We start from the raw sequence: 23681 nt of genomic DNA, 5'->3' as shown, positions 1-23681 counted from the left end.
TTTACAAAGGCATTCCTAAACTGCTAGTTGACAAAGACATAATAAATTGAGGGGGAGAATGTCAGGGGGCGACAATGTAAGGGGATAACAAGGGTGAGGGGATAATTCCCTATATGCAATTCTTCTAGACTTTAGATTGTCATCTAAATTCTTTCAGCATATGAATATATTGTTATCTTATTGGATGAATGATATTAATAGACCCTTTCATACATGTGCATTGTAAGGACATTTGCGGTGTGTGTTATTGCTTGTGTTTGCCTGTTATGTAAATCCCTTGCCTCTAGTGCTCTTACTTGTGTGTGATATTTATTACTCTAGATGCTGCCACATTACCTTATGTTACTAATGTGATGCTCGTGACTTGATCAAGTGAACATGGGTTGACTTGGTTGGCACATGTAAGAATTACAAGTGCAAGTGAACTTACGTCTACAAACCATGCTACTGGCATGCCAGGTCTATGAGGCATTCAAGAAAGGCTGTTCCACGCCAGGCCAAGCCCCAAACACATGGTCAAAACACCGAATGATCGAGCAGACGCGGACCCCACCACCTAGGACCAGCCTTGACCAACTCAAGATTAAAAGGTAGATGAAGGTAACCAAAAGGTAAGGGAACTCCCACTCCTCTCTTTCCCTGTGTTCTCACCTTCTCCTCTATCTTGCGCTGTTGCGCATCGAAGAGCTCCACAGAGGCCACCCAGACCTCCAGCAGCGCCTTTTTTTCAAATGGTGGTGTACAAGTCACCGCCTCGCTCGCGGCAGACGGTTCCCTAGGGCAACGTCAACATCAGCAAATCAAATCCGAAGCTTCAATAAACTTCCCCCCAATCAGATCAAAGAACATAGAAAGAAACAAATTCCAGCGCTGAGAAACATAACCATGGAACAAATCCTTCTCGGATCATATCTCAAACTAACGAACAACCTAAATTTTTTGCATGAGGTAAGTTTACAAACGCACCTGGAAGCTGTGGAAAAGTCGCCGAAAATAGGCAGCGACGGCAGTCGTAGAACGAGAACTTAAGATTCGGTTACCTGACCTAAAATTTTGGCTCGGACAAGCAGCGGGGTTTCAAATTAATATAAATTAAATGATTATAATAAAAAAATGGTTATTTTTATTTTCGCACTAGAGTCCAATGATGTATATGATTAAAAATATAATAATCTATAATCTCAATCTCTTTGTGTATTTAAAAGCATGAAGAAGAAAAGAATAATATATTCTCTTAATTTTAATGTAAGGATTGTTATAAAAGATGTAAGAAGATAAATAAAAAATTAAATAAAACGAGATAGAAATTTTACGTGATTCGGATATACCTATTTCACGGGCGGATGAGATAAAACTTCACTATTTTGAGGAAAAATTATAAAGTAATGTGGAACTGACCTTATACAAAATGTCTCTCCTCCTTTCTATTGTATCTCTTATTTTTCTTTTTTCTCTACTCCACTGAGACTTTTATAGTCTTCACAAGCTGGTTAATGTTGACTTTTTTAGAGCAAACATTTGGAGCAGGTTCACATGGAGACATAATTAGTGTAGACATATAAGATAGGTTTATGGGGACATTAATTAGTGGAAACACATGGAGCAGATTCATCGGGACAAAAAGAGGTGGACAAGATATAGATGAATGATAGTCACCCTCATCTATTCATAACACTCCCCATTGGTTGTCACTCATTTTATTAACTTATTATATTAAAATCTTTAAGATGTCTCATTCCGATTTGATGAATCAATTTCTTGAATGTTATAGTAGGCAAAACTTTGGTGAACAAATTTGTTAGATTATCACTTGATCGGATCTACTGAACATCTATATCACCATTTTTCTGAAATTCATGTGTAAAAAAGAATTTTGGAGAGATATGTTTCGTTCTGTCACCCTTTATGTATCCTCATTTTAGTTGAGTTATACGTGTAGTGTTGCCTTCATATAAAACTATTGGAATATCTTTGATTGATTGAAGATCACAATTTGCTTGAATATGAGAATTCATTTATCTGAGTCATACGCATTCTCTACTAGTTTCATGGATAGCTAGTATTTCAAAAAAATTGGAAGATTTTGCTGTAATTGTTTGCTTTACTGATTTCCAAGATATAACATTTTTTTCGTATAGAAGTACATATCTAGTTTGAGATTTAGCATTGTGAGAATTAGGTAGATATCCAACATCCGCATATCCTCCTAATTGAGATTTGGAATCAAATGAGTAGAATAGACCCAAATCAGATTTTCCTCACAAACAGCGTAGAATGTGCTTAATTTCATTCCAGTGTCACTAAGTAGGAGCAGAGGTATATCTTACTAGTAGATTTACAGATGTAATGTCTTGTCTTGTACAATTGACCAGATACATTATAGAGTCGATAGCACTTAAATATGGTATTTCAAGACCAAGTAATTTCTCTCCCTCATCATGAGGTTGAAATGGATCCTTCTTAACATTAAGTGATCGAACTATCATTGAAGATCCCAAATGATGAACTTTGTCCATATAGAATTGTCTTAATACCTTTTTGGTATATTTAGATTGATGAACAAGAATTCCATCATTTACATGTTCAATCTATAGGTCAAGACAATATTTTATCTTTCCTAAATATTTCATCTTAAATTCCACCATTAAATAATTAGCAGCTTTAGTGAGCTCTTCAGGAATCTCAACTAAATTCAAATCATCAACATAAACAGAAATTATAGCAAATCCATATTCTAATCTTTTCATAAAAATGCATGGACAAATTGGATCATTTATGTATCCCTCTTGTTGGAATTGGTGTGATCCCAAGAGGAGGTGAATTGGACATATAAAAACTTTTCGGCTAATTAAAATATTTATATCGATTCACCACATCTCATATCTCATTCAAAATAAACACTTGTATGTAAAGTAAATGAACAATGTGTGCATACATACACGTGTGCTGCATATCTTATTTAAATTAATTATGTGTGCATGCAAGATAGTTATAACAAAACATGAACATGCATACACATATTGAATTAAAGTGCGGAAAGGAAATAAGATAAGGACAGAAAGTGACACATAATATTTGTTATCGAGGTTCGGCCAAACTAGCCTACGTCCCCGCCTTGGGCATACCCCCCAAGAATTACACTAAACCTGCTCACTTAAATGGATGGAGCAAAAGCCGTTTACATCCTCTCCTTACGGGGCGAGGAAAACCCCAACTCAATTATAAGGTTAAGCCCAACTTGCCTCACTTACAGGGCTGAAACTCCCTAGTTCAAATTCCGGGTTGAACCCAACTGGTCTCACTTCAGGACTGAGACTCCCCAGTTCAATTAATGGGATGAACCCAACTGGTACAATAAAATTATTTTTGTACATAAAAATGCTTCTGAAAATACAAGCAAAGGTGTACACGTTTAAGCTTTACAATGTACTCTAATATGATATGAGTTATGCTCAGTAGAGTAAGGGTGTTTTTTAAAAAATGATTTTGCAATCTTTGAAAAGAATGTATATGATAAAAAGTTTCAAAAAATTAAACCTTACAAAAGATTTTCTCCAAACACTATTTTTCAAGAACAAACCAGAGAACCTAGGGTTTCAGTTTCAAATGATTTAGCACAACAAAAATGCCTATACAAATTACTCTATTGTAAAAATGATTTACAAGTAAATGAAAGAGAGTTTTGGAGAGTAAATAAATTTACACCATAAAAGATTTTGAAATAGAAATTGAAATGGGGGAACTTTGATTAAAAAATATTTGAGAGAATTTTAAAGTTAATCAAAGTTGCTAATTAAATAAATAAAAGGGGTATTTATAACTTTTCTAAAAAATATGACCGTTGGGGACCTATTGGGGATTTTGACAAAGTTTAATTAAAATTTAACCCCAATTATCGTAGTTAATTTTTGGCAACCTGAGAGTTTCGATCACCCAGTCCTTAGGGACGGTCGCCCAAATAGAGACAAAGAGAAAAGGTGAGTTTTTGGGTTCGGGTGCCTGAGGGTGAGTTCGGTTGGCTGAAGCCAAGGCAATTTTCCAAACGTTCGAGGTTCGATCGCCCGGCAAGTGGTTCAGTTTGCCGAAACTCATAATTAAGTGGCTCGATCCTATTTTGAACTACAAGTTTGGTCACCTGGGGACAGTGGGAAAAGTTGACTTTAAGGTTCGATAGACTTTGGACGTTTAGTTCAATTTCAATTCGATCACCCGAGTCTCAGTCAACTTGTTGACTTTTTACTAGTTTGGTCGACCGAGGCATTTATAACTTCCCAGGTTTGATCGCCTGAAGTTATTTTAAAGTAGTTTTAGGTCCACATTTTGATTAAAAGTTTCTCTTGTTCGTATAAGTATGGCATTTTAGTTAAAGGGATTTTTCATGAAATATTTGGGGACCTAAGGTCAGTCTAAAGCCTAGGCTTTTAAATTAAGCCCAAAAAATCTAACGTGAGTCGATCGAAATCTGTCCTAAGGTCAAACTATGGCCTTTGATTCCTTACGGTCAATCTATGGTCTATCTGAGCATACAATTCATACCATGCAGATGCATGAATTTATTACAGACCAAAATATAAAAATAAATGCAATACAAATGAAATATTATGTCTTCTTCTTCCTTTTTTGTTCTTTGACTCCATGGAATACGCTAGATTTGTGTTTTAAGACCTGCCTTGACTTCCATGTTCTTTTGATCTTATGTGTGACTTGAATAATACTTGTTCACGCACTAAAACACACACTTAAGAAACACTTATGTTGGTCAGCATCAAAACAGAAATTGGATTCGAAAAGCCAACAATCTCCCCCTTTTTGATGATGACAAACACAATAAGAGCAAAATGGGTACAACCTAAAAAGGCTCTCCCCCCCCCCCCCCCAACACTATGCATAGAAAATATAAGTAGTAAAATTCAAGCATATTCACGAAAAAATACATAACAAATGATCATGCATTTAATTTTTGCGTTAAAGCACAAGCTCAAAAATTTTCCCTTATGATATTTGCCCTCAATAAATTTTCCTTGTGGTCATAAATATTTTACTCATAAAGTTCTCCCCCTTTTGGCATCAGCAAAAATGGTTAAGTTAAGTAGAAAACATTTTGATTATTTTAAACAAACTTAGCAAGGGAACTCCCCCCTTTTTGAAAAACACTCTCCCTTTATGGTTTTGGCATTTATTTTTCATAAAATAATATAACTGGTCATTAAGAAAATAACATGCTAACCATGGTCAAACCATTGCAATTGTGACAACACGAGACAGTTTGAGCTTAATAGTGGTCTAACAAGTTTGCATGTATTTCATGAATGATCCATGAACCAGTTATGCAACATGCTTAAACAAAAAAATTTCATGACATACAATTTTAAAACAAAATATCACAAGTCTTGAAGACATTAAAACAAACAAGCAAGAAACAAGATGTATTCAATGAAAGTTCATTTCTTGCATTTGAAAGAAAAAAAATGTATATAAATAAATATATGTATAAAATATATATCCCTTAATGATTTTAGATAAAAACTGGGGGCAATGACTTTAATTCAAACTCAAGGAAGAAAATGTTTCTCTGGTTTGACATTTAAATGCAATCCATAATATGACCAGAAAAAAAAAAAAGCTAACCACGTAGGTCCCAAAGATACAAAATTTATGAACAAGGATACAAAATTTATGAACAGGGATCATATGGCAAAAACTAAGACACTGTGACAAACAAAATATTTTCATTTATATGATTTAATGAAGACATTACAATTAAACACAAGCCACAATGAATTTAAAAACCAAATCTAAGCTAGAAATGTTGTGAACACAACAAGATAGAAAAATAATTTCTAGGTGCTCCCCCTATCAATTTGAATACGTGCTTAGATTCTTTTAGCTACTTATACTAAAAAATTTATTTAGGGGTATAAGCAACAAATTTTCATTTTTGATAGATTTTACTGGATATATATTAAACAATTTGTATTCACCAATAAATGTCCCTAAACACACATGCGCTAAAAATCAAACACTAAGTCATGCATGGTGTTCATATGCCCCAAGAACAATCCATATCAAATGTTGATTCAATAGGTGAAGGATATGATGTTCATGGTACCCAAAAAGGCTTTGGACTCAAAAAGTCAAAACAATAATAATGTGAGTCCATAAGGTAGGTATAGAGACCCAGAAAATTTAAAATGTGAAATTAATGAAGGAAAAGAGTAAATAAAAGAAAATAAAGGAGAAAATAAGGAAAAAGAAACTCTAAGGGGGGAAACTACAGGGTTTCGTCAACGAGTGCCCTGAGCTCGTCAACGAACTGCCTTCTTTGACTAGTCAACGAGGACACGTGTCTCGTCGATGAAGAGAAACAAACAACAAGGTTTTAAAACTTTTAGGTTCGACGACGAGGTTCACTAGTTCAACGACAAACTCCCTTTTTCGGTTTGTCGACGAGTCCACGTGTCTCGTCGACAAAGCCACATGGCCATCCATCTATAAATACGCGAAAATCACGCTTACAGCGAGAAATTTTGTTCCACTTCTGTTTCTCTCTCTAGAATTTGGTTTCTCCACCTTCTCTCTACGATTCCGGCCCCGATTTTTCCCGTTTCGACAATCAAAAGTTGTTACGATGATCCCGAGGAGATTCTTTACAACTTAACTAGAGCAGAATGTTGATTTAAGTATCTTAGGCATCATCCCAAAATCAGGGTAAGTAAGTAATTTTAGGGTTTATATGCTTATTCGGAATTTCAGAACCCAGAAAATGTGTTAAATGTTAATATACTGGGGTTTGAGTTGAGTGAACTGGGGTGAATGTGGTTTTAGGGTTTTGAGTTTGGATTTAGGGCTTTTAATAGGCTTCGTAGGAATTAGGTAAGGGAATAGATTAAGTTAGGTATTTTCATAAATTTATTTATAAATTAATGTATATTTGGAATACTGGTGTTGAATAGAGAAAAGGATTTTATAGCATGTTATAGTATAATATAGAGTAGAACTCACTGGTGTGGCATGAGTATAAATTTAATGTAATATCAATATGTTAGAAATGTTATTATTTCAAAGAATACGTATGGTTTTCAGTAATTTTTAGAAGATCATAGGCAGTATAGATGTTAAAGATAGATATTTCTAGTATATTATGATATGATAGCCGGCGTAGATACCGAGATATGATAGTCGGCGTAGATGCCGAGATATGATAGCCAATGTAGATGCCATGATCAATTTATTATGATGAATTATTCAGAATTTATGAAATGACGGTTTTTATTCTGGAAAATATATGAAAGTCATATATTATGTTAGAAATGTGGAAATGTTATTTATGTACATAAATATATTATGTGAAATGTATTATCTAGTATCAGAACCTGGATGGTTACGTATATCAAGAGCACGGTAAGCTAATTAGATCGGTGTAGTAGGATACGCACTGAGTGCTGGACCCCGGAGGCTGTCGGTGAGTAGGCTAGGCAGACCAGATTGGGTATAACTGACAGTGCAACCACATTATTTAGGAAGTGTGGGTCAGTGGCCGATTAGCTCGGAAGTGTAGGCGATGTAGTAGGATACTCACTGTGTTACTGATCCCTAGAGGTTGTTGGTGTGGTAGGCTGGGCAGGCCACGTTAGGTGGGCAATTGTGCATAATTATGTTATATTTGACTTAACCTAGTAGGTCAGCTAGCATTTAGTCCAATCTACGGGCCGCACAACCCGAATCATGAGGGGTGGAGTAATGATACTCAGATTTACATCCAAGGTATAATTTTAGTAAATACAGATTTAACAGATGATTTTTATGGTATGAAATTCATTATGATATAGTATGTTTAAAAGTAGTGATTTTCATATGATATTAGTTACAACTTAAGATCTGTATATATTACGGTTACATTAGTTACAGTTTATGTTTATAGTATGATAATACTCATATTGTCATACACTGATATTAGTCTAATTCCCTTACTGAGAGGTGTCTAACCCTAGCCTTACAAATGTTTCAAGGAATCCCGATAGACGAGTGGAGCGAGCTTTGTAATAGAGGAGTTTGTAGGTACTACACAATTGCAGGGTAAGTAGTCGGGTCAGACTTATGATGGATTTTTGGGTATATATGTGTATACGTAGCAACAGTGAAACTCTGGTATTGTAAATATGTAAAATGTATTTCTATTTCGCTGTTTAGGTGATATATATGTATTTATAAATAGGTAAATCTGACTCACTCGAAAAATGAGCAGCTCGGAAGCTATCCCAAGTATAGGAGTTCTGTCGTGTAATATTAAGCCCAAGGGCTAGATCGTCTCCTCAGGGAATGCGTTTTAATCTCAAAATTTACGTTCTTCCAATCGAAATTAAAAAGGTACTGAACTCAGTTCAGATTCGGGATTTTCAAGATGGTTCAATTTCACTTTTGACAAATTAAATGACACGCAATTTAAAACTCTAAACTAACATGCACTAAATAAAAGGAAAAAGAATAGAAACCCTACGTCTACTTAAGGGAACATTGGGACACGTGTTAAAAAAAACTGGAAACCTAGAACATGGAACTAAAACATGCAAGAATGGAAACTCTAATCTACCTAAGGAAACATCGAAACACACTCTAATTAAAAATGGTAACATTAATCATGGAATTAAAGCATGTAATGGAAACTCAATTAGATTCAAAGCATACAATAAAAACCAAGACTTTAACACAAATCAAGAACCCGAACCAAAATGTAAATACATAAAAAAAATCTAAGCTTGAGCGATACCAAAAAGTAAAAATATGAACTTTAACAAAAAGGAACCTAACTAAATCAATCTTAAAAAAAAAACTAGATTTTTGGAAAAAAACTTCAAAACAAGAACACTTTTTTTCTTTTCCTTTTTTTTTAATATTTTATAATTTTTTTTCTTTTTCTTTATTACTATTTTTCAAGAAGTAAAGCAGAATTTAAATTGAAAGAACGATAAAAAAAAACCACTAATTTAAATATAATAATAACTTGAATTAAAAACAAGATAAGTAAACAAAAAGAGAATTAAACTTCAAAAGAAATTAAAACCACTTGAACAATATTCAAATAAACTCTTCAAGAATTTAATAAATAACTAAACAAATAAAAAAACAAAACATTAAGTTGTAATTGAAATTAAACGGAAGAAAAGAAAAGAAGAAAGAGGAGAGAGAGAGAGTATAAAACAGAGTAACAGGTTGTGTGTGGCAGGTATGGTAGCAGCATAGGGGCTTTGTGCTTCACGACAGCAATGGTGCTGTGATGGTGTGGACAGCAGGAGGTTGGCCGAGAAGGTGCTGTGGCCGGATGCTCATGGGTTGCTGTGGAGGAACAGGGGGCTGCTGTTGTAGAGTTGCTGCTACACTGGCCGGCCAAGAAGCTGCTGGAGGAGAAGAGGATGCTGGCTGGAGTCCTGCTGTGGCTGCGGTGCTGTTATGTGGAAGGCCGAGAGTGCTGCGACAGCAGGTTGTTGCTGTGTATATCTCCAGGACAGCAGTAGAGATTGTATGGTGGCTGAGGGTACAAGGAGACAAGGGAAGATAAAACCGAGAGCAAGAGAGAGAGAGAGAGAGAGGGAACTGCAAAATAAGAGATTAGAGGGGAGAGGGCGAGAGATTAAATAAAACAGAGAGAAGAAAGAGAGGGAAACAGAGAATGGCAACGCAGCAATTGAAAGGAAAAACAAACAAAACCAAAAGAGAAGAAGAGAAGAGGAGAAGAAGAAGAACAAGAAGAGAGGAGCAGAGGCAGCGTGAGAGGAGGCTGCGCTGAGGGAGTTTAAAAAGAAAAGAAAAAGAAGCCCTACCCAGATTAGCCAACCCGACCCGGCTATGCATGGCCAGGTCACATCAACTATCCATTCAAGTATGTATTTTTTAATTTTTTTAATTTTATTTATTCTCTGTTCGTTGCAAATTATACTCTTCTAGAGCCCGTATCTCACAAAACTCAAAACATGAAAGTTGTAGATAATCCTTTCCTCTTTCTCCAGAAATTTGAATCTTCTCGATAGGAGCTTGGACAAAAAAGTTATGCACAAAATACGAACAGGTGTTGGTTTTGATTTCCGGGAATTTTCCTGCGACAAAAAAATTACCAAAACTTCATAAATAGTGCAATAAAGTTCAAAAATGATGATTTTGGCACTTTATTAAAATATTGGATAATTTTGGACATTTAATTAAAAATATAAACGGTAAAGCTCGGGTTAAGCGTCCAATTACGCAGTTTTGACGCGTAATCACACCCCCCAACTAACGTTTTGCTAGTCTCTAGCAAATGACGTGAATGAATCTCAGGGTGGTATCTACAACTACATACTTCAGTAATCATGAAATGAATGCACATGCGATATAATTACACCACTTCACATACAAGAACATAACTGAATTTCACACAAGTTTGTTCATATTCAATGCACACGACTCCAAAGCACGTCACTCATGCAAGTTTCATCATTTATATGTCATTTAAGAGTAGTATACTCACATGAAGTTAATCAGTGGCACATTCAGAGTTAATGCAATCATATAAGTTCGAGTATAAACAGGTAAACTCTCGAGGTGTGTGTGATATGTGTGACTCAGTACACCTAGGACACCAGTGGACACCTACAGAACGGTCGCTTTGACTTGGCCTAACTGGTATACCCTCAAGAACACTCAAAGAAAATGGTTTCACTCATCATATGTGAGGAAGAATGTCGCGATCAAACATCCCACATATTTAAAAGGAACAAACGCTAAGTATATGGAGTGAACTAGTTTGGAAAGGATCTAGGCTATCTATGAGGTGTCGGGTCCTTCACCCTAGCATCTTCTCACCTACTCGCCATATCCAATCGAGACCACCCTAGATCAACTCATTCACAGACTTGTCGTGAATACATCTGAGGCATTAACCGGTTGAAGAATCTTCATACGTGGAAAATATGTGTCGTCCTTGACTTTTTGTGATATGTATTTAGGCCGGCATTGACATTTCATTTCCTGCGCATGTGTATTGCTTATTCTTTATTTTGCTCATTCTTCATTTTCTGTCATTTCTTGATCAATTAGGACAATCATAACACTTCTTTTGTAATCTTCATACCATCAATGGGAATTGAGCTCGAATAGAAGTTCATGAATTAAGTCTATCTCTAGGGATGGCTCAGCCTTCACATCTTGAGTAGGCTACAAGACCTAGGTTTCTATCTCCCCACTAGGTGTCACCTCTAGGCTAGCAAATAAAAAATAAAGACTAGTGTACAAAGGAATCATCCAAAAAAATAGAATTGAGTTCTATGAACTCTGATTTGATATTGATGCTCAAAAGGATGATAAATAGCTCAAGGATATCTCACAAGGTGTCATAGTCGCCACGAGTGCTCTCTCAGTGCTCACAAGAAACCCTAAGTGCAATGAATCACGTGAATGTGTTTATTCAGCCTCGTGAGATGCATGTAGATATAGGAAATTATATAACCAAATTAACACGAATGTACTACGAATCAAATTTTCATGGAGTCATAAGATCATATAAAGAGAAAACTTCACATGATTGACTCAAGTGTGTCATTCTTAAGTTATATGCAAGTATGTGAAAGGTATACACAGTGTTAAACATGGCATAGTGCAGTGTAATTCCTTTGTGCTCCACCTTTCTTTCTCTCTTTCTTTTTGATTTTTTTTTTATTTTTTGTTTTTTGTTTTTTTTTTAAACCCAGTAGGTGTACGTGCACAGTGTCACATGCGAATGCTCATCCCCCCCAACTAAAGTGGAACATTGTCCTCAATGTGAAAGCGCAGGGGAAATAAAATTGTGCACTGTAAACAACTAATGGAAAAGTACTACTGACTAATGTAACAAGAAAGAAAAGGGAAAAACACAACTAAAACAAATAAACGAAAAAAAAATAAAAATAAAAATAAAAATAAAAATAAAAATAAAACAGCAGCATAGAAAGGTCAGATGACTCCCCTAGGGTCTTGCAGAAACAAGACCTCTTTGTCAACATTGAATGGGGTCATGAAAGGCTTTAGGCGCTGTCCATTGACTGTGAAACGGTTGCCATTCTTCGGATTTACAATCTCTACCGCACCATGAGAATGAACTTTTTCAACAATATATGGACCACCCCATCGGGATTTTAATTTCCCAGGAAACACATGCAGTCGGGAGTCATAGAGTAGCACTTGTTGAGAAGGGAAAAGTTGCTTTTCCTTGATGTTCCTATCATGTAGCAACTTCATCCGCTCTTTAGCCAAATGAGCATTATCATAAGCGTCCCTGCGAGATTCGTCAAGCTCGCATACCTACAATTTTCTTAAACCTGTGGCATCATCAAGTGAAAGGTTAATCTGTTTGATAGCCCATAACACACGATGCTGAATTTCAACAGGTAAATGACACGCCTTACCGTATACTAACCTGTAGGGAGACATCCCTAAGTTTGTCTTGAAAGCTGTTCGATAGGCCCAAAGTGCGTCAACAAGTTTTTCTGACCAGTCCTTACGGTTAGGACGCACGGTTTTCTCAAGTATCATTTTGATCTCTCTATTGGCCAATTCAGCTTGACCATTGGTCTAAGGGTGGTAAGGGGCAGAGACTTTGTGGGTTACACCATATTTTTGCATGATTTTTTCAAAAGGTTTGTTACAGAAATGGGACCCTCCATCACTAATGATTGCCTTGGGCATGCCAAAGCGTGCAAATAACTCTTTGAGAAAACGTATGACAACCTTGTGGTCATTGGTTCGACAAGGTATTGCCTCCACCCATTTAGAAACATAGTCCACAGCGACCAAAATGTAAGAATGCCCAAAAGAAATGGGAAAAGGTCCCATAAAATCAATACCCCAACAATCAAAAATCTCAAGTGTCAATATGGGGGACAAAGGCATTTCATTCTTGGCAATAATTTTTCCTAATTTTTGACAGGCCTCACATGCTTTACAAAAATTTTCAACATCTTTAAACATGGTGGGCCAGTAGAGTCCACTTTGTAATATTTTTGAAATAGTTTTCTTAACAGCAAAGTGGCCTCCACATATCCCACCATGGCAAAAATGCATCACAGAATTAAATTCATCATCTGGAACACATCTACGCACTAATTGGTCAGAACAATATTTGAACAAGTATGGATTATCAAAATAATAATGTCTTACCTCAGCTAGGAACTTACGCTTGTCCTGGGTGAGCCAATGGTTTGGCATCCGGTCAGTGACAAGATAATTCACAATGTCGGCGAACCATGGAGCGCGTGACACAGCAAAGAGACGTTCATCAAGAAAGTCGTCATTCAAGGGAGGGGACACCAGTACCTCGGGTAGTTGCAACCGAGAAAGATGATCAGCTACAACGTTTTCCACGCCCTTTTTATCGTGTATGGTGATATCGAATTCCTGGAGGAGTAGAATCCACCAGATCAATCTGGACTTAGCGTCCTTCTTTGCTAATAAATATTTCAAAGCAGAGTGGTCTGTAAAAATAATGACAGGTGCACCAATGACATAAGAACGAAATTTTTCTAAAGCAAAAACAACAGCTAGCAATTCCTTCTCAGTGGTAGTATAATTTCTCTGAGCATCATTCAAAGTTCGATTGGCATAATAAATAATCGACGGCTTGTTATCAATTCGTTGACCTAGAACAGCACCAAGAGCATAGTCACTAGCGTCGGTCATGATCTCAAACGGCAAGTCCCACTGAGGAGGTTGCATGATAGGCGCAATAGTCAAGTGTCGCTTTAGTGTTTCAAAGGCCTGTTGACAATCATCAGTCCACAAAAATTCAGTTTCATTTTGCAACAAGGTACATAATGGTTTAGCAATACTACTGAAACCCTCAATAAAATGTCCATAGAACCCGGCATGACCAAGGAAGGAGCGAATATCCCGGACTGTCTTAGGGACAGGTAACTGAGAAATCAGCTCTACCTTGGCCCTGTCAACTTCTATACCACGCTTAGAAACCAAATGTCCAAGTACTAAACCACTACGTACCATAAATTGACATTTGTCCCAGTTTAGAAGTAAATTCTTTTCCTCACTTCTTTTCAAAACCGCAATTAAATGTGTCAAACAATGATCAAAAGACTTACCGAACACAGAAAAGTCATCCATAAAAATTTCACACATATCATCTAACATATCAGAGAAAATACTCATCATACCACGTTGGAAAGTAGCAGGGGCATTGCATAAACTGAATGACATTCTGCGGAAAGCAAAGGTACCAAAGGGACAAGTGAAGGTAGTCTTCTCTTGGTCCTCAGGTGCTATGGCAATTTGATAGTAACCAGAAAATCCATCCAAGAAACAATAAAAAGAATTACTAGCTACTTTCTCTAATATCTGATCTAGGAAAGGTAACGGGAAATGATCTTTTCGGCTAGCCGAATTCAATTTATGATAATCAATACACATTCTCCAACCCGTTACTTTCCTAGATGGGATCAATTCTCCATTAGCATTTTCAATGACAGTCAAACCAGATTTTTTTGGAACTACCTGTGTTGGGCTTACCCATTTGCTGTCGGAGATTGGTTAGATGATTTCTGCAGCTAATAATTTCAGCACTTCGTTTTTTACCACCTCTTTCATGGCTGGATTCAGCCTCCTTTGTGCATCTCGAACTAGTTTAGCGTCTCCTTCGAGGAAGATGTTATGAGTGCAAATGGAAGGGTCGATACCCTTGATGTCAGCAATGGTCCATCCAATCGCTCCTCGATGCTTTTGAAGTACCTGCAATAATTTAGTTTCCTGTTCAAGAGTAAGGTGTGAAGAAATTACCACAGGGAATGTGCCGTCTACTGGACCCAAGAAAGCATATTTCAGCTCGGTAGGCAATGGTTTCAACTCAAGGGTTGGAATTTCTTCTACGGATGACTTCAGAATTTCTGGTAGGTCAATGGCCTCAAATGTAGGCTTACGCCAACTACTTGTATAACTCGCATTAAACATATGAGGACCACTATCTGGGATCTGCTCCTCTGATTCTAGTAATAATTCATCAATCCCTTTAAACTGCGTAAAAAAATCATTTTCAAGTGCGGCATCGACATCGAGTACCGACAGTAGCTCTGAAGTGTCTAAGTCATCTATCACATCGACTACATGAGTATCTGCGTCATCACACCCACTTGACATCCTATGAGCATTAAAAACATTCATTTCCAGTGTCATGTTCGCAAATGTGAGCTTCAGGATTCCACTCTGACAGTTAATCAGGGCGTTTGAAGTAGCAAGGAATGGTCGCCCCAAAATGACAAGAGCCTGATAAATGGTGGAAACAGGCTGCTGTATATCCAAAACAACGAAATCCACGGGATAGTAAAATTTGTCAACCTGAACCAAAACATCCTCAACAATACCTCGTGGAGCCTTTACAGATCTGTCTGCCAACTGTAGCATCATAGTAGTTCTCTTCAATTCACCTAAACCCAGCTGGTCATATAATGAAGACGGAAGCAGATTCACACTACTCCCTTGGTCAAGTAGAGCCCTCCTAATACGAGATTCACTAATCATAATAGGTATTGTGGGGGAACCAGGATCTCTAAGTTTCTGTGGAGTCTGACTAAGAATCAATGCACTGACCTGCTTAGTTAAGAAAGCCTTTTTCTTCACTTTCAGTTTCCTTTTTACGGTGCATAGGTCTTTCAGAAATTTTGCATATGCAGGGATCTGCTGTATGGCATCTAAAAGTGGAATATTGATTTTTACCTGCTTGAATATCTCTTGAATCTCTGTATGATACTTGTTCTTTTGTCCAGATGTCAAACGCTGAGGGTATGGTACCACAGGTTGGTATTCCTTAATTGGCTCATCCTCTTTATTATCTAACTTTGTTAAACTTGAGCTGGCCTCGTCTGATTTTTCTTTTCCTTTATCTGTCTCATTTGTCACCTCAGGTGTCGGCATGGTTGTTTGTTGGTCAGTAGCCATTTCAGGACGGGGAACTTCCTTTCCACTTCGCAAAGTAATAACTGCTTTTGCTGACTCAAACGTATCCCCTGAAACATTGTGCACTGACTGTTGTGGCTGTCTATATACCTGGGGATTAGGCTAAGGCTGTGCAGGGAATTTTCCTTTTTCCAGGGTATTGAGCTGTGTACTTATCTTGCTTACGACATCTTTTAGTTCTCCATTGGTCGTAACTTGCATTTGCATGAATTGCTGGAGCATGGTTGCCACCTGCGCTACACTATCATCTGAAGCTTTCTTTACTGGAATGGGGACTAACGGTGGTTGGAATCCTGGTGGTGCATAGCTCCGAGAAAACTATTGCGGTTGATACTGCGGTTGAGGAGCTACGACTGGATTGTATGTCGATTGCAGAGGCGGTGCATATGATTGAGGTGCCTGCTGATATCGTGAAGATGATGGACCCGGCTGATCATTTCTCCATTGGAGGTTTGGATGATTCCGCCACCCCGGGTTGTAAGTGTTTGAGAGTGGCTAATTTTGTGTCTTATTAACCCAATTTGCCGATGACACCTGATCGGATCTGCTCTCTTGCAACACAGGTAAGAATTGACAATCCTGAGGTCTATGGTCTGAAGTCTCACAAATCGTGCAAATCTCAGCTTTCGACTTTTCGGATTCCATAACTTCCAATTTTTTAGATAACGCAGCTACAAGGGCCTGTAAGCTAGTGTCCTCTTTAACCTCATATCTGCCCCCGCCACTGATTGCTAGCATAGGTTGGGCAGCTATCAGCACCTATTCTGGTCGTGCGTTCCACCGCTGGGCACTCTCAGCGAGATAGTCTAAAAATGATAAGCCCTCGTCTGGTTCCTTACGGAAGAACATCCCATTGCACATAGACTGGACAAATTGTTTGCACATAGGGGTTAAAGCAGTAAAAAAATAATTCACTAACCTCCACGATTCGAAACCATGGTGCGGGCATATGTTCATCAGGTCCTTGAATCTCTCCCAACATGCCTGGAATGTCTCGCCATCTTTTTGCATGAACTGACTGATCCGCTCCTGCAGGTACTGAGTTTTTTGAAGAGGAAAAAACTTATGTAAGAACTCACGCTGCATTTCAGCCCAGCTAGTAATAGAGTTAGGGCGCAAAGAATTAAACCAGATTTTTGCCCTGTCTTTCATAGAAAAGGGGAACAAACGCAGTTTAATGTATTCATCAGTTCCAGCCCTATTAATGAAAGTGGTGCAAACCATCTCAAAGTCTGTCAAGTGTTAGTACGGACTCTCAGAGTCCATCTCATGAAATTGGGGAATCATAGATAACATGCCATGCTTAAGAGTGAAATTCGGAGCATCTTGGGGCAACACAATGCATGAAGGTGTAGATGTTCATGCAGGCTGTAGAAAATCTTCAAGTGTACGTGGTGCATGTGCAGCCATAGCTTCTTCAAAATAATTGCCAAATAGATTATTCAGTTCAAATTCAGAATCACTCGCAGGACTAATAGGTGAATAGTCAAACTCAGTGCTATGTGTATCCCTACTAGTGCTAGGTGAAAGCCTACACAATCGATTCGAATTATCTCGAACCCAGGGTATCAAACATCACAATCGCCAATAGAAATCCACTAACACGGCAACAGACAAAATTCTTTTTTTCAATTTCTCAATTTTCAATTTTTTTCATTTTTTTTATTTAATAAAAGAAAAGGAAAAAAATAATTGGGAAAACGCAAAATTCGAAATTAAAACTGGCAATTCCCCGGCAACGGCGCCAAAAACTTGACTTACTAAAAAAATGAGCAGCTCGGAAGCTATCCCAAGTATAGGAGTTCTGTCGTGTAATATTAAGCCCAAGGGCTAGATCGTCTCCTCAGGGAATGCGTTTAATCTCAGATTTTACGTTCTTCTAATCAAAATTAAAAATGCACTGAACTCAGTTCAGATTTGGGTTTTTCAAGATGGTTCAATTTCACTTTTGACAAATTAAATGACACGCAATTTAAAACTCTAAACTAACATGCACTAAATAAAAGGAAACAAGAATAGAAACCCTACGTCTACTTAAGGGAACATTGGGACACGCGTTAATAAAAACTGGAAACCTAGAACATGGAACTAAAACATGCAAGAATGGAAACTCTAATCTACCTAAGGAAACATCGAAACACACTCTAATTAAAAATGGTAACATTAATCATGGAATTAAAGCATGTAATGGAAACTCAATTAGATTCAAAGCATACAATAAAAACCAAGACTTTAACACAAATCAAGTACTCGAACCAAAATGTAAATACATAAAAAAAATCTAAGCTTGAGCGATACCAAAAAGTAAAAATATGAACTTTAACAAAAAGGAACCTTTTATAATTTTTTTTCTTTTTCTTTATTACTATTTTTCAAGAAGTAAAGCGGAATTTAAATTGAAAGAACGATAAAAAAAAACCACTAATTTAAATATAATAATAACTTGAATTAAAAACAAGATAAGTAAACAAAAAGAGAATTAAACTTCAAAAGAAATTAAAACCACTTGAACAATATTCAAATAAACTCTTCAAGAATTTAATAAATAACTAAACAAATAAAAAAACAAAACATTAAGTTGCAATTGAAATTAAACGGAAGAAAAGAAAAGAAGAAAGAGGAGAGAGAGAGAGAGTATAAAACAGAGTAACAGGTTGTGTGTGGCAGGTATGGCAGCAGCATAGGGGCTTTGTGCTTCAAGACAGCAATGGTGCTGTGATGGTGTGGACAGCAGAAGGTTGGCCAAGAAGGTGCTGTGGCCGGATGCTCACGGGTTGCTGTGGAGGAACAGTGGGCTGCTGTTTTAGAGTTGCTGCTACACTGGCCGGCCAAGAAGCTACTGGAGGAGAAGAGGATGCTGGCTGGAGTCTTGCTGTGGCTGCGGTGCTGTTATGTGGAAGGCGGAGAGTGCTGCGACAGCAGGTTGTTGCTGTGTATATCTCCAGGACAACAGTAGAGATTGTATGGTGGCTGAGGGTACAAGGAGACAAGGGAAGATAAAACAGAGAGCAAGAGAGAGAGAGAGGGAACTACAAAATAAGAGATTAGAGGGGAGAGGGTGAGAGATTAAATAAAATAGAGAGAAGAAAGAGAGGGAAACAGAGAATGGCAACGCAGCAATTGAAAGGAAAAAAAACAAAACCAAAGGAGAAGAAAAGAAGAGGAGAAGAAGAAGAACAAGAAGAGAGGAGCAGAGGCAGCGTGAGAGGAGGCTGCGCTGGGGGAGTTTAAAAAGAAAAGAAAAGGAAGCCCTATCCAGATTAACCAACCCGACCCGGCTATGCATGGCCGGGTCACATCAACTATCCATTCAAGTATGTATTTTTTAATTTTTTTCATTTTATTTATTCTCTATTCGTTGCAAATTCTGTTCTTCTGGAGCCCGTATCTCACAAAACTTAAAACACAAAAGTTGTAGATAATCCTTTCCTATTTCTCTAGAAATTTGAATCGTCTCAATCGGAGCTTGGACAGAAAAGTTATGTACAAAATACGAACAGGTGTCGGTTTTAATTTCTGGGAATTTTCCTGCGACAAAAAATTACCAAAATTTCATAAATAGTGCAATAAAGTTCAAGAATGATGATTTTGGCACTTTATTAAAATATTGGACAATTTTGGACATTTAATTAAAAATATAAACGGTAAGACCCGGGTTAAGCGTCCAATTACGCATGTTTTGACGCGTAATCAAAATCCCCCATACTTATGGATCTGGGTTGACTTTGACTGTGTATTATGGTATCAGAGTAATATTAGAGTAATATTATTGTATGAAAAAAAAATGGTTCTAAAGTCAGGGCTTTACATTTTGGTATCAGAGCCAAGGTTGCTAGGTTTTGTAGACTTTAGTATGCAGCAGAAACAATACCAGAGTATTGTAATAGATCAGGAATTCAGAGAGTCAATACTGGGGAAATTAAGATGGGTATTTAAGGTTCTATTCCGTAATTGAGAAGCATGATTTTCGTAGTTGTTTCTGTGTTTTTCCTGGGGTGACGATTTCAGGAAAGTCATAGTAAACTATTGTCGGGTCGTGTTTCTTAGTTGCTGGACTGAATCTTAAATTGAGAATAGGGACGTTAGGTTAATTGAGGATATAAGATGTTAGTTAGATAAATATGTTAGTTATGTTATGTAGACAGGGTCCTCATACTATGTTTATCTTTTTTTTTAGGATGGACCCTGGGGGTAGCAGTGCTCACACCAATGGTGATGATGGTGTAAGCCCTTCTAGTGCGGGTGGTGGTGATTCAGATGTAGTTCTGCGTAGTGTGGCTCAGCAGGTTATGGCTAAGATTGCATGAAGCTCCAGGGAATAGGGAGGACCAGAAGCAAACCAGGGTTGCACTATAAAGAAGTTTGCAAAAATCAATCCTCCGATGTTTTCAGGAGGAGCTGATCCTGTAGTGGTTGAAAACTGGATGCAAGCGATTGAGAAGATATTGACAGTGCTTCATTGCACCGATGAACAGAGGGTCTTATATACTATATATAAGTTGATAGGAGCAGCTAAGAGATGGTGGACAACCGTGAAGTTGCTTGAGGAGCAGAGACCCGTACTAGTGGTCATGTCATGGAACCGATTTAAGGAAATGTTCTTTGATCATTATTTTCCTCCTACTTTTAGAGAAGCCAAGATAGCAATTTTTCAATCTGAGACAAGGTCAATTGACGGTCTAGCAATATGCAGTAAAGTTTATTGAATTGTGTAGAATTGGTGTATTCCCAAGAGGGGGGTGAATTGGGTATTTAAAATTTCTCCCTAGGTATGTTCAAATAAGCAGTAGTAATACTAAACCTAGGGTCTATCTATATACTCATAAACCCAAATACGCAGATAAATGAAATGTGTGGAAATTAAATCATGTGCAGCATTCACACAATAACGTACACGTGTAGGAATATAAATTGCAGAAATATAAATAGACACATGATATGTTATCGAGGTTTGGCCAACTGTGCCTACATCCTTGCCTTTAGCTCGCAAGCTTGAGAATTCCACTAATGCTCACTTAACGGGTGAAGCGGCACTTAAATACAACCAGGTCAATTAGCATAGGGCTGACCTCAACCTTTACAATTAGGTCAAATTAACACAGGGCTGACATCAACCTTTTACAACCAATCCTTCCGAGCTAGATTACCGCCCCCTCAAGCCATGCCTGGAATATAATAGATTTCATAATAAAATTTGCGTATAACCAAAATGCTTCTCAACTAAGCATATTATATACCAATGTAATCAATACACCATTGAATGATATGATAAGATAAGCTCAATGTGGACTTAGTGTCTAATCTCAAAGATTTATGCAAATAATGCAATCAGTACGTGCGAGCATAAGTGATAGGATCTTTGTGTAAAAGAAATAGTCTTAATCACATTGCAGCAACAAAGATCACAACCACACTTCAAATATCTCAACAAATGTTTTTCTCAAAATAAAGCACAATAGATATTCAACAATGGTTTGTAAAAATTTGTTTGATCTTTGTATCAAGAAGATAATCTCAATCACAAGATATAGCAACAAAGATTTTTAGCACTCAAGCAAATATCTCAAAATGTATTTCTCAAAGATAAGCACAATAGATATTTTGAAAATGATTTGTAAAATAATTTTTGCAACCAAAATCCAATATGAACTACTTGAGTATTGCAATGACAATGCAAAACCCAAAAGCTCAACGAAGTATTCCTAAGGAAGACTTATTAACAAAGTCTCCTAGAAACACTTAGGGCTTACTCTCAAGATAAAGAAATTTCAATCAATCACTAAACAAGTGAGAGTGTAAGCCTAGTGAGAAAGAACACTTGAGCACATTTACAAAGTGAATTTAGCAATAATAGTGAGTAAGAATGAGTGTAGGATGCTAAAAAATGGTAGTAGGAATTTTTGAATTTCAGAGGATTTTTGCTAATTGAGTTTGCTAATCATTAACTAATTTTTGCAAATGAGGGGGTATATGTAGAATTCCCCAAAATTATAACCATTGAGGACATATTAGTCATTTTTGAAAAAGTTTAACTGAGGTTAATAAATTTTAACCGTATTTTAACCTCGGTAATTCTCGCCAACCCTAAAGCATCGGTATATCAAACTTAAGGTTCGGTTGACCAAGTGGCTGGGTTTGGTTGACCAGGAGAAATTTGAACTAGAAGAATGGTCAACCAGACTTGAAGGTTTCAAAGGTGATTTTCCAAATTCGTGCGGTTCAATCGACTGGGTCAATTTGAACTACGAGGTTTGGTCGATTGAGTGGTTGGCATTTCCCACGTGGGGTTCGATCGACCAGTGCGTTGCCCATATATTTCTGGTAGATCGACCGAGCGGTCAACTTGTTAACCGAAGGAGGTTCGGTCGACCAGTGATTGCATATATACTTCTGGTTAGTCAACCAGGCAATCAACCTGTTGACCCGTGGCGGTTCGGTCGACCGAAGAGCACAGTGTAAGTGAGTTTAGTAAACCAAACATGCCAATTTGGGCATTTTCAGTCTTTTTCTCTTTAAAATGCCGCCCCTATTCATATGATGATTAACTTTAAGATTATGGAGAACTTTTTATATAATATTTAATGACCTAAAGTCAATCTATGACCTTAAGCATTAAGTCCAAAAAATCCGACGTCGGTCGACCTTCGTTCGACCAAAGGTGATCCTAACGGTTTCGTGGTTCCTTATGGTCAAACTATGGTTATTGAGCTTATCTGTCCTATCATGCATGCAATGCATTAATTATTACATACCATAATTAATTTTACAGACCTTGAAAAATATGAAATATAAATTACAAAATAAACACTTTGGGTATTCAGTTTCTTTAAAGTCCATGTGCGTGCACATATGAAACTTCCAATTGATCTTGCACACAAACTCATCAACTATTAAATACCGGAGTATTTGTCATAATTAAAATGGGATATGACCTATAAGGTCAACTAACTGTCACACTTTGCTCCCTACATCGTTCCAAATGAGGTGAGAAAGGCGAGAATGTTTAAGAGGGGTTTGAGGCATGAAATCCATAGACCGGTGGCAGTCCTAAAGGTGCAGGAATTCTCCAAATTAGTGGACAGGGCCGCAGTGGCAGAGGAAAGCGGTCAGATGGATGTAGGGACGTCGAGTTATAGGAAAAGGCCCACGCCTCCGGGATTCCAGGCAGGGTCAAGCCGAGGCCCTAAGAGGGGAGACATATATGGCAGAGCTCAGAGGTAGGAGACGGGGAGACGGGAGTTTCGTGGTGATCAGGCATACTCATCTTCTCCTACATGTGGGAAGAGGCACTAGGGAGAATGTTGAGTAGGGAGGAACGTCTGCTACCGATGTGGTGGACCGGGTCATGTAGCACGAGACTGTCATATGCAGTATAGCACTGCTCCTGCCCCTAGACCATTTGGAGGAAATATCCAAGCACCCAGGGGTGGTGTCCAGAAGAGGAACACAGCTCTGGTGAGAGTCTATACGTTGATGCCAGGAGATGCTAAGGCTACAGACGACGTCGTGACAGGTATGATTATTGCTTTATCATATAAAGCCATGGTTTTTGTGATACCCCATGGATGAAAGACTTAAAAAAATTAGATGTTACTACCCATATCAACAAGGTGCAGCATTCTTTTTGGGAATTTTGCCATAAGAACTCCATAGTTAAGCGTGCTTGGCTTGGAGCAATCTTGGGATGAGTGACCACCTGGGAAGTTTTGTCAAGAAGT

The 23681-nt window shown here is 37.6% G+C and overlaps 1 long non-coding RNA gene across 3 annotated transcripts in view; it reads right to left on the bottom strand.

The window, feature by feature from the left end:
• The window catches only part of LOC131145094 (uncharacterized), a 35873-nt gene extending 34809 nt beyond the window's left edge, over positions 1–1064 (bottom strand). For 2 of the 3 annotated variants that reach the window (XR_009133974.1, XR_009133975.1), the window contains exon 1: positions 967–1064. This is a non-coding gene — a long non-coding RNA (uncharacterized LOC131145094). Of the gene's footprint in view, positions 1–430; positions 912–966 lie in introns of those variants that run through there. The other variant, XR_009133976.1, reaches the window with a different exon arrangement.
• Between the last annotated feature and the right edge of the window lie 22617 nt (positions 1065–23681).

This window comes from Malania oleifera, chromosome 12, assembly GCF_029873635.1.
Source record: "Malania oleifera isolate guangnan ecotype guangnan chromosome 12, ASM2987363v1, whole genome shotgun sequence".
NCBI lineage: Eukaryota > Viridiplantae > Streptophyta > Magnoliopsida > Santalales > Ximeniaceae > Malania > Malania oleifera.
This window is presented reverse-complemented; position numbering and strand designations above follow the sequence as displayed.